General features: G+C 28.5%; 1 protein-coding gene across 1 annotated transcript in view; it reads right to left on the reverse strand.

Annotated features, from left to right (window-relative positions):
* The window catches only part of LOC125831588 (pentatricopeptide repeat-containing protein At5g01110-like), an 809,602-nt gene that overhangs the window by 294,542 nt on the left and 501,970 nt on the right, over window positions 1–13,090 (reverse strand). The gene's annotated exons all lie outside the window — the stretch shown is intronic.

Raw genomic sequence — 13,090 nt, forward strand, 5'->3', positions numbered from 1 at the left:
GGGAGCGTGTAAAATTTGAATCAAATCAGATTTTTATTTCCAGTATCATCTCAATATTTTCGGTCAGATTTTGTGGTCTTTTGTTCAACAGACCTCAGTTGGGTTGATTTCCTAGCATTCCAGGTTCCTTAAACTTTGTTTTCCTTGGGTAAAATAGATTGACATGTATTTGCTGATTTTGGTATTAGATTACTGCTAAAAAATTTGGTCGAATCTTCCTCTCTCTGGCTTGATTGATTGTTTACTCTAAGTGAAGAATTAGTTTGATTGGATCAACCAAGATCTATTAACTCTTGAACATCTGGAAATCTGTTAGGATATTTCTACTTTGTGGCATTTTGCTGGTTTCACCTCTCAATTTATTTTTGTTATATTGAGTATTTAATTGGAACAATGACTGATCATAATCTGGTAACTCAAAGGTCTGAAGTTCTTTGTGCTTCTAGTCCATCATCTGAAAAAATGAATTTGGTTTCAGTCGAGGAGTTTGCTAATTTCTCTCGATATCGAAAATCCACTTTAGTTACTATTTTTGCTAAGTCCGATAAAGTATGTCTTGTTACCGCTTCAAATAAATGGGTCATTGATTCAGGTGCTACAAATCACATAACAGGTAATCCTAATATCTTTTCAAGCTTTCAACCACACAAAGCACCATCTCCTGTTACTGTAGCCGGCAGATCAACTTGTAAAAGTGTTGGATCTGGAACTGTTAAGCCAACCTCTTATATTACCTTGTCATATGTGTTAGGTCTACCAAAATTGGCTTTCAATTTGATATCTCATCTTTACTTGTAAAACACAAACTCCATTACCAAACTCTAAGGGGTCATTTGGTGGGTAAAAAGTTATCTTGGGATAAGTTATTTCACCATGGGATAACTTATCCCTTCACTAAGGTATAAATGGTAGGATAAATTAAATAATCTCAAGACTCCCTAATTCCTCCAACCAAATGCAGGATAAAATAATCCTGCATTTTATCTTTGGGATTATTATACTTTATATCTCACACCAAACGACTCCTAAGAATACAAAGAATTCTCAATCTTCTTAATATTTCTTGCTCTATTTCTTACTATTATTTCGATTCTTATTTTTGTTCTGAACATAGTCTATATACTTTCAGTTGTTCTCATTTTATCGACTTAGCCTAAAAAGGAAGCAAAGTTTTGATTGATCTTAATCTAGTTGCTTTTAACATCATGCAACCTGTATTTGCCTATATATTTGAATAGGCTTTAACATTGCCATGTAAAACATACAATTAGTATTGTTACAAAAATATGTAAAACTAATAATTGCTAAAATAACCAACTTAATTACTACTAATTTGAGAAGGTAAAAGTATTGGTAGACATACCGATGATTTGTTTTTTACTCGTTTTTTCCCCTTTCCTTTTGCCATTTGTGCTGGATTTAAGCTTCAATTTCCAGAGAATTGATATTGTCTCAACTAATTAATTACATGAACATTTAATGAGGATAAGAATTAGAAACACAAGTAAAAGGAATGACAAGAAGCAAGAGTTAAGGATGTTGACTATTGAATTTATAGGTTTTGAATAGTAATTTACGATTTTGAATAAATAATTTTTTTTAGTAAAGTTGTAACTTCTCGCTCTGTCTCTAGTAACTTTTCTCATTTTTGAGAAGTTTGTTTTCCGTGAGAAATATATTCTAAAATTTAATCAATCAAACATAAGAAAATTGAAAAACATAACTTCATCCATACTGAACACACCATGTGTTAATAATGTTTTTCTGTATGAGGATATATTAAGATCTTATATGTACGTAGAATCACTATACCAAAAATGATCTTTATCGGTAATGAATTAACGACAATAGTTTAATTATCCTTAAATATGCTTTTTAGTGACATTATCACTCTTTATAAATGTCTCTAAAGTCTAAAGCAACATTGAATCCAATGAGAATTTACTAATGCTCATTTAACATTTTTTATTAATGTGCATATTTATTACCTCTAAAACCTACTTTTTGTAGTGAGCCAGCCACTTAAGATCTATATCTACATAAACTATGTTAAAATATCTTCTTTATATATCATGATTAGAGAGCTTAATCTCCTTTTACAAATTATGGGTGTGTTTGGTACGAAGTAAAATATGTGAGTTTTTTACTATATTTGGTAAATAAGTAGAAATTATTATCTCAAAATTATTTTGTATATAATCTAGACAACTTAGCGTGTAATGCTACTTACGGAACTTATTTTTCCTATTTTAGAGAAAATGCTCTCTAATATAATATTTTTGACCAACCAAACATAAGAAAATTGAAAAACAGTTTAGAGGGTCAAAAACCATTCTTGACGCCATGAAATAAATTCTTTCAACTATACTGTATATTCAACGTCATGAGTTGCTCATATGGTAAGCACCCTCGCATCCGGCCCTAAAATTGCAGATGTGATCTACCAAGTGAGCAAAAATGAAATAGAAAAAGAAAACTAGAAAATATTTTTCCTTTTTCTTTACTTCCAAGCTAAATGGTAGTTTGCCTTGTTGCAGATTTACAACATATTGAGAAAATTGAGTGAGCAAATCTTGAAGAACCTAATTCACTTATTCAAAAGCATTATTGTTAGACCTGAAATGGATTAGCTTAAGTTCATTGTTACTTTGAATTATCAAAGGCAAGTCTTTCTATACTCTATAGATGCCACCAAAACAATTTAATATGATTTTTGGCAGTCCATAAAAATATTTGCTAGTGGATTATTGACGATAAAGGCAGGAGATTTAATTTTGAAGTCCTTTATAATTTTATTAGATCTGAAATGGATTAGTTTAATATGATTTGACAAATTTGTTTTTCTTTATATTAATGCATACTATTAAGAACATGAGTTATTTAATAAATACTTTAAAAAATAAATCATTTTTAATAATATTCATTAATATGAAGAAATTAATATAAAGAGACAAATTTGTCAAATCATAATTAATTTATATTTATTTTAAATAGATTTTAAAATGGTTACCAAAAAAAATCAAAATAAGGGAAGTAAGCATAATATCGTAAATCACGAGAAGTGAGTGTTATAGAGCAAAACCTCGAGGGAGGTCTCTGAAATATTCTTAAAAAATTAGAAATAAGTCATTTTTTTTTAATTTAATGTGTAATTTATAAGTGATAATAAAGATATTTACGAGGTTGAAAAGTTGAAACAAAATATGAAGTATGTAATATGTTTTCATCAATTACTTAAGCTTGTATATTTACCATGGGTATGAAATTCTTTTTGTTGGGAGCGCCACCCCAAATGGATCCTGTAGTGCACGATCTAAATTTAGTCGGAGCTCCAATATAGACTCCGAACACGAAAAACCAATTTTGTTTTTGATGCACTATTATTGCGGGATGCTTCAAATAAGACTACCAAGTCAGAAAAACGTTATTCAATTAGTCCTAATCAATTAAGGCCTGACAAGACAAAAATGGGAGTTCGAAACCAAAAGGGCAATAAATTTTTTCGAAAATTCCAAAAGGGCAACTCAATTAATTATGAAACCAAAAGGGCAACAATTTTTAACGCCATGTAAATCAGGTTTTCTAAAATGAGGCTCAAATTCCAATGAGCCTTACAAGACTCAAATTTCGATGAGCCTTGTAAGGCTCAACCACCAATGAGCCTTGCAGGCTGTTATTTAAAAAAAAAACATTTCTCGTTTTATTTTCTTGTTTGTTAAAAGTCTAATAATAATAATAATACATAGTTGTTGATATGATGCATAAAGATACACACACGTTTCTATCTAGACGGACATATACATGTGAATCTGTAGTGTGGTTTCTTTCAATGAAGATAGAGTCAAGTAGACAACTGTTGTTACCCTTTTTTTCTTTTTATGTTATATTATATATTAAATTAAAATCCGTAAGATTTAGTCCAACTAAGGAAAAAATAATAATATTAAAAGAGGTTCAAATTTATTCTGCTCTAATAGTAGAATTTCATGGGGATAAAAAGAATTTCGTAGAAATAGTGTTATTCCCACCAATCACTTTTCGGTCATATCTTTGAAAAATAATTACTGTTTGAAACACTTTTCGGTCATATCTTTGAAAAATAATTATTGTTTAATAACGCTATTAGAGCAGAATAAATTTGAACCTCTTTTAATATTATTATTTTTTCCTTAGTTGGACTAAATCTTACAGATTTTAATTTAATATATAATATAACATAAAAAGAAAAAAAGGGTAACAACAGTTGTCTACTTGTCTCTATATTCATTGAAAGAAACCACACTACAGATTCACATGTATATGTCTGTCTAGATAGAAACGTGTGTGTATCTTTATGCATCATATAAACAACTATGTATTATTATTATTATTAGACATTAAGCAAACAAGAAAATAAAACGAGAATGTTTTTTTTTTAAATAACAGCCTGGAAGGCTCATTGGCGGCTGAGCCTTGTAAGGCTCATTGGAATTTGAGCCTCGTTTTAGAAAATCTAATTTACACGGCGTTAAAAATTGTTGCCCTTTTGATTTCATAATTAATTGAGTTGCCCTTTTGAAATTTTCGAAAAAATTTGTTGCCCTTTTGATTTCGGACTCACAAAAATAGCATGTTGATGTTACTTTATTTTATTCTACATATAAATTAATAGAAAAAGTTGATTTGCAATTATACTTTCTTTCTTAAAAATAATACTATGATGTGGATGCACCAACAATTGCAATTATGTACTTATTTTGTTTGTCATTTATAATACTTTATTTCTCTTGATTTTTGGAATCAAGTGATTGATGGTACCGGGTACGTCAAATAAAATTTGAAATGTTAACTATATTATTGATAGCGAATAAAATATTAATGTAATATATGATGTCAGAATAATTAAAATTTAGATATTTTAATGAAATTAAATTCTTGAAAATGTGAAAAATATATAAAAATAGAATTATTGAAATATTTAGAAGGTTGCCCAAAAATAATGACATATGACTATTAAAATAGAACAAAAAGATATTGTGCTACTTGAGATTTAAATCAGACCCAAATTTCTTCATTCAAATGGACATTTATTACCACTATATATGCTAGATGCGTAACTTTTGTCAAGGGTGTCTAACTTTAAATATATATTCTTTAATGTTAGAATTTGATATATATATATGATGCAGACTGTCATGTAGGATGCCACGTAGGACGTGTGTATTTATTTGTTCAACTTTATACAAATTTAAGTATCTACTTTTGCACACCCAAAAAAGTTGAAGGGCATAAATATAAAATAAGATCAAGTTCAGAAGACATATTTATATATTATGCCTTATTTTAATACCTCAAAAGAATTATTAACTTTCTTATATTTGCATTTACAACTCAGCAAACAATTAATGCAAAATTGAATTCATGCCTTCAACGCAAATTTAGCAGATGCCTAACATTTCATTTTGATCATTTTAATAGATTATATATATCCTCTTTTTATTGTCACTAGTATTCGTATTCGAGCGTTGCACAGATATTTTAAAATTAAAAATAATTTATAAAATTTATTATTCACTTATTAATTTATTTTTAAAATTAATTATAGTAATACATTATTATTATTATTATTATTATTATTATTATTATTATTATTATTATTATTATTATTATTATTCATATGGTCATAGTAACTTAATTTAGTACATAACTTTATTTGTTATAATATTATTGTAATAGCTTCAAGTAAGTTTATAGTTTACAATATATTTATGTTGAACTATTAATAAAAATATTATTATTTTTAACGATGTTGACACCCAATTTTGGACCTCCACGATATAGATTAATCATTGAGCTTTTTCAATTTTGAACGATATGAAATAATTTGTTTTTTATGAAAATTCACAAAGTTTTTTTTAGTTATTTTAAATAGTTTTGTCACTTTCATAAATTTTTAATAATAAATATGTTTTATATTATTAATTACGTATGTAATTTAGTATATTTGAAAATCATTTCAAAAAAAAAAAAGGTTTACATTTTAGCTAAGTATTTTATTTATTTACTTTAGTTTAAATTATAGTTATAATTTCAAGTTAATTAGTTTGTAATTAAGGTAATTATTTTGTAACTGAATTAATTATTTTATTTCGTTAGGATTAAGAAGCTCATTTATTTATTTATATTAATTCGTCTTATTTAGATTTTTATCGAATTCATCAATCAATTTCAAAATCGGCTAAGTTTTTAACCTCAATTGGTAATAATTCTAAATTCTTTGTGTTTGCAATTATAGTTATTTCCTCACTATGCTTTTAACCCATCGGAAGAAACCATTTTTTGGGCCCTACTTGTGAATCCACGCAGCCCACCAGATGAACCAGCATCAATTCCTCAATTTCGATTCTTTTTCAATGCCCAACCGACCCAATTTACTCTTCCTACAGCCCATCGGTTCTCTTTCAATTCCCATCCAACCCGGCCCACCAATACACAAAAATAGCCAAACATTACAATACCCACCAAACACACAATAGTCCTAGGGGTGCGCATTGGTCGGTTCGGTTCGGTTTTAGGTGTTATTGGTTCGGTTTATCGGTTTTCGGTTTGTAAATACTTCAAACCGATAACCAAACCAATAACATATTTCTTATCGGTTTATGGTACTTAACGGTTCGGTTTTCGGTTTAACCAATAAGAAAATACTCATATATATTATATACACGATAAGAAAATTTTCAAATAAACCATATGATTTTTCCAGCATTTAGCATGAAAGTAATAATCATAAAAGTAACAATCATTTTTCTTGCAAGTTTAGACATTAGACACATTCAAAGGAAAAAGTGTGAAAGTAACAATCGTTTAACCATTAACAAAAAGTGTGAAAGTAACAATCGTTTAACCATTAACAATAAGACTAGTAAATTTAGTATAGTCTTATTGGGTTATCGGTTTAACCATTAACAAAAATTATAAAACCGGAAACCGAACCAAAAACCCAATAAAAAATTTTGCAAAACCGTTTAAAAATCGTTAGCCCAATAACCCAATATCAATAAACCAATAGAGTTTTTTTCGGTTCGATTTATTGGTTAAATCGGTTTTTGCACACCCCTACACAATACGTACAACAATACCCAAAACAGTACTCTGCGTCTTCCCCCATTCCAGACGCGACAAAATTTGAAACTCAGCGATTCTAGTGCCATTTTCAGCAAAGGATCGTCCTTGCAGCTGAGGGATCATACCACGTAGCTCGCCAAGGACAATGGGACCGATCCATCCGTCCGTCTTTCTTTCCACTTCCGGAATGGTTAGAAGCTTGAGGAAAAGTATGTCTTCCTTTAATGGTGAAAGAATTTGGCCGTTTGAATTTGGAATGGGCCTCCATCACATTCGAATTCTCATTTTAGCCCCCCATTTGGAACCCTAATCCCTCCTATATATGTTGTAGTTCACTGTAAAGAGAAAAAAAAAAGAGAAAGAGAAGAAGATTTTGTGGGATTTTTGGGAGTGAAAATATAGAGCTAAGCTAAACAAAAACAATTAAAATTCATACGAAATACGCCTCAAGAAAACAAAGGAGATAATTGGTTTCGGTGTCTAAGTTTAATACTGTTGCCCAGACTTTGGGGTTGTCATTCGTGTTCGAGTTTCGTGGTGGAAGTGTCACATCTAGCTCGTTTCGTCTTCAGTTCACTGCCTCCGAAAAGGTAAACTCCTTCTTGATCATTAACCCGTATTGGATGTTCTGTTCATGAACTGAACTTCTGTAGATTCTTTGTTTTTTTTTAGCTCGAATGTCTCTGTTCTTAGTTATTTTGGTGTCTAATGCCCGGTCGTTCGGGTTTGAGTCAGTATTCTAGTTAACTGAGGCATATAACGTGTTTGTGTACGAGTTTTATGTCTAGAGTATCTATGATTAAGAACTTGGCTCCTCCCTTTGGTGTTGCGTCTTTGTAATTAGTATATTTAAGCTGTCTTTGTAAGTTTGAAGGTGCTCTTATTTTTAGTTCAGAGAATGTGGTTGCTCGTTTACGCAATTAAGTGCCTCTCGTTCTTATCTCGCGTATGTTCAAAACATATTTTCCTCTGCTGATTTGTTTATGCTTCAGATTATAGGGATACTTGATTATAGGTAGTATAAGTCCTAAACATATTAAACTCATTTGTTCAGATTGGTTTCTTACATCTTAAGCTTATCAATTTCCGAAATCTTTCATGATTAAAATGTTGTTGCGATCCATGTTTCCCTACATTGGCTGGTTTGCAATATTGTGGTTAACATAAGTGGCGTACCTTAGTTTAATTTTAACGCAGAAAGTGATCAAGCTGTTGTGTCTTCAGTCCCTTTTCTTACGATTTGTCATTTGATTGCAAAGATTCATTGTTTGTTTGGTATTCTAGCCCCGAACATTGATAGCCCGATTTGTTGGCTAAATTTCATCCTAATTTCTTTATCTCGTATAAGTTTGTTTAATTATGATCACTGTTAAACATATTGGATCATTTCATACTCGCTTAGGTTGAGTTCTATTTGTGGTCATTGTGACTTTTCTCCTAACCCCGTCCCCATTTGTTTGCCGAATGCTTGAAAGTCATGGTTCCTGTTAAGTTGAAAATTTGTGAAATTCGATCAACTTGATTTTTGAGTCATTAAGTAAATAGTGAAGTGAGTTACAAGGGGTTCCGTTCTTTTTCTTCTTACTTTCCTGTCTTCCTCTTATCAATATGCATATTATTTGTTCATCTCTTTTAGGATTCATTCATCCGCCTTGTGCTCCTTGTCTTTTATTTTGGTTAAACTTGTCCGTCGATTTTGTCATTTAAATGAATTTATCGTAAAATTAATTTTTAATTTTAGTTCATTTTAATCTATGGTTGTATGTTTGTCACTATCTATGGGATATAAATATATGTATGTGAAACATTTGTTTCTCTGTTCTTACTCGCTTATTAATTATATATATATATCAATATGTAGACCCATATAAATACAAACACCTCAATCTTCTTACCCCCTAACATTATGATAATGATATCAATTCATGCCTACCAATTACACCTCCAACCCAAATTCCAATTTTAACATATCATTACTCAGTGGTCAACAATGTTTGTCCAAAATCTGCCGTCAACTTTCACGTGGAAGCAATTATTATACATATGTCCTTCAATTTCATTTTATAATATAATAATATATATTCCTATCAACAATCAATATATACTATACAACATTAGAGCTTGTCGAATTCTAATCCTAATTAATTTTTTTATTTTTTATTTTGTTCTCACTGTGATGATTAGGCGGTAGTGATTATTTCTCTCCTTTAGTTTCTTATATTAAGTCATGTGGGTTGTTACTCATAAGTTTACTTGTTTTTGTCGCATGTGATATTATCCGAGTCTTCTTGGACTCCTATTTTCTTTCTCGCATTTCAAGAGAGCCATAAAGGCTCAAACCATCTTTATCGAGTCAACCAACCAGCTGTAAAAGTCGACGAACAGGTCCCAAAGTTGAAAGGAGCAACCGATTGAGAAAATTGAAAAGATTGGGCCAAAGACCCACTTTTAATTCATAATAGTTGTGTTTTGTTATTTTGCACCTAAACCCTTGTCATTTTAATTGCTATTGTTGTGTTAGTTTAGGACAGGTGGAAGAATTAGGTCTAAGGTCCAAAAGATAGAAAATACTTTTATTATGCTAAATTAGGACAGGTACAAATGACTCAAATGAGCCGAAGGCCCAAAACGAAAATGGGCCCAAACCCAAATACTGGCCTAGGCGGACAAGAAAACCAGATTTTGGCCCAAATCTCTTTCCCCCTTTGTCTTACTATGTTTATTTGCTTGTCACTGTTTGCCGTTAATCTTAAGGTTGAAAAATTCAAACCCCCCAAATGACGCATGTCTTTTTTTTTTCACGATTCAACTAAATCAGTCATCTTTAAACGAACTTAAATAATAATTTTACAAAAATACTTCACTTAGATAATAGTTCAATATTTTTTCCTTTTTCCCCTAAAATGGTCTTAACTAAACAATTGTTCAATTTAAGCTAAGTTAAACTACTTTAGCCAAATAATTAATTGTCGGATAACCACACTAGTGGATCTTCTAGGTGCTTTTAAAATCTTCCTAGAATGTTAATAAGAGCCTCGAACCCCTTTACAAGTTTTCACTAGATTCCTATTTCAGTCTTGTGGAAATGAATAGTTTTCTTGATTTTTCTTAAAAATTAAGTGGCGACTCTTAAACCAGTCTAATTATATTTTCTAATAAAACAAAAGAAAAAAATCAAATTCTAACTTTCCATATAAAATGTTTAATACTATAAGAATAAAAACAAATTTAAATATTTTACATATGTATAATTCAAAACCACAAATGTCAAAAATATTTTTTATTGAATTTAATTCTAGTTAAACTATTAATGGACAATTTAATTAACTTACAACAACTAATAATTATTTAAGGGAAAAGAGTCTGAAAAATACTCCGACTTTGGCTGAAATTATTGTTACGATACCAAACTTTATAGAAGACCTTTTACCCCTGCACTATTTAATAGTATATTTTAAAGGTATATATGTGCCCATGTAGACACGTTATTATTTATAATCATACAATATTTATGATGTCCACGTGGACACATATATACCTTTAAAATACACTATAAATAGTGCATGAGGGTAAAAGGTCATTTCCAAAGTTTGATATTGTTACAACAATTTCGGTCAAAGTTCGAATATATTTCAGATCTTTTTCCCATTATTTAATATTAGTAGAAACATTAAAACAAAATTTATTACATAATTAATAAATGCATTTTATATTTATTTAAATTAATTAAATACACACAGTGAAGCAATTGCTTGATTTTATATATAAGTGATTATTCAATAAAGAATTTTGATAACTTATATTTTATTTATGCACTATAAATAACTGAACAAACTATACACAGTAAACAAGAGAAACAAAAAAATGTTACATAAAACTGTAATTTATTTTTACAAAATAGAAAGTAGTTAAATGATCCCAGTTACAATATCTGAATATATATATATATATATATTTTTTTTTTTCAATAAAAACAAATAACATACATTAGATATATATAAAAAATAAAAATAATGTGTTTACAACATGAAAAATAAAAAACACTTTTTAAGAATATGTCATATCCTTAATAAGATTCCGAGGTTGTTGATAAATACATAATTACTTATCAAACGAAAACAACAGGGCTATAGAGAATAGCATGAATTCTATATTGAATTTTTCTTCTTTCAAAATATGTAATTTTTATAACTCTTGTTCGTTTCCTTCAATATTCTCTCATCTAACATTACTTGTCTTAATATTAGTATCAATGTTTATAAATTTTAAATCATAGACTTACCACTATAAATTTTCAAAAAGTGTTCCTATATATGATATCACTTGAGATAGTATTTTAGGAAAAAAGATTAATATATCCACTTTCAATTAAAAATTATATCATAAAGACAATATCTTATTAGAGTCATAGAAAATACAATCATGTGCTATTACTTGATCGATAAAAGATATTTTAAGCCTCTATCAATGTTTGAATAAGTGGCAAGAATTAGTTTTAAAAAAATAAAAGAATAAGTGGCAAGTATTCATCTCAATTTCAACCAAATATCTAATAATCTCTTGGAAATTATTTATATTTTGCTTACGAAAGGGACAATAATGATGACAACCTGCCTATATTTTTTTATGTTATATTTTACGATTTCACATAAAGTGTGTTTAATATGCTATTGAATAAAATTTTATAACTTATATTCTTAATTTAAATTTATCAAAAGAATATGTTAATTATTTTAATAGAAAAAACTCAAAAAGTAATTAACAACTTCTATCAATATAAAGTTACACAGTTAAATCCATATGTATTTGAATTTTTAATTCATTTCATCATAATTGATTAAATACATGATTATCTTTTATTTGCAATTCATTTTTAAAAAAAGTTTATTGTTGACAACATCTATCGATCTAACTATTAGAGTTATATATTTTCCAACCATAATCAATATAGATATAAATCATATTCAAAATTCATATTTTATTATATTATTTATTTATCATATTCAAAAGATATACATCAAATTTAACTAATCTCTTTATTTATCTTGTCTTAATTTAAATTAAGAAAATAATATGTAGATTTTACATATACTATTTTATTTCTGAAATTAAATTATTAAATAAATGCATAATAAATAAGAAAAATTGATAAAATTACAATTTTTAATAGTCGAAGCCCTCCTATTACCCTCTCTTATCTTCCAGCTCATGCCGTCATGCAATTATTGCTGCTCCACTGATCCTTATCCATCAAAATTATAGCCGTCATTGACTTCTTCTTCATTTCTTCTGTGATAGATTTTTAAAAATTCAACATAAATAGTTTGATTCGATATTTGTACAGTGTGTTGTATGAATATTTTTAAATGTTATAATTTATAAATTAAAATTAATTTATAAAATTATTTTAAAGTAATTTATTTATTTTTAATTATTCTAATTTTATTTTAATTATTTTAAAAAATAATTTTTGTAGTGCTAACACGTAGGCGCTTTTTCTTCTCCTAATATGTATAGATAGATATATTATTATTTTCATTTATTGACATTAAGAGATGATTTATATTTTTGAGGAGAAAACAACCAAATACCCCCTCAATCTATTACTCAATTCTCAACTACACATCAATACTTTACGAAAATCTTATTACATCCTTGAAGTATTTTAAACAGAGATATTGACACCCTTAATGTGGCACAACAAGTGTATTCACTTTCCTGAAGGCTAGTGTAAAGCAAATAAATAAGCCAAAATTAAATAATTTGACAACTATCATTTTTTAATTGAATTCAATATAATTAATAAATAAATGTAATTAATTACAATCACATTCTCTCTCTAACTATTTCCCTCCTTTAAAAGTTAGACCTATGCAATTAAATTTTAACATGGCTGCCATGGCAAGCACCTATACAATATTTTATTTTTTCATTTTTTTTCCACTTTTAATCCACAATAAAAATTTTCATGACCAACCCTTTCAAA

The sequence above is a fragment of the Solanum verrucosum genome, unplaced genomic scaffold, assembly GCF_900185275.1.
Source record: "Solanum verrucosum unplaced genomic scaffold, falcon-dt-bn FXZP01000049.1, whole genome shotgun sequence".
Classification (NCBI taxonomy): domain Eukaryota; kingdom Viridiplantae; phylum Streptophyta; class Magnoliopsida; order Solanales; family Solanaceae; genus Solanum; species Solanum verrucosum.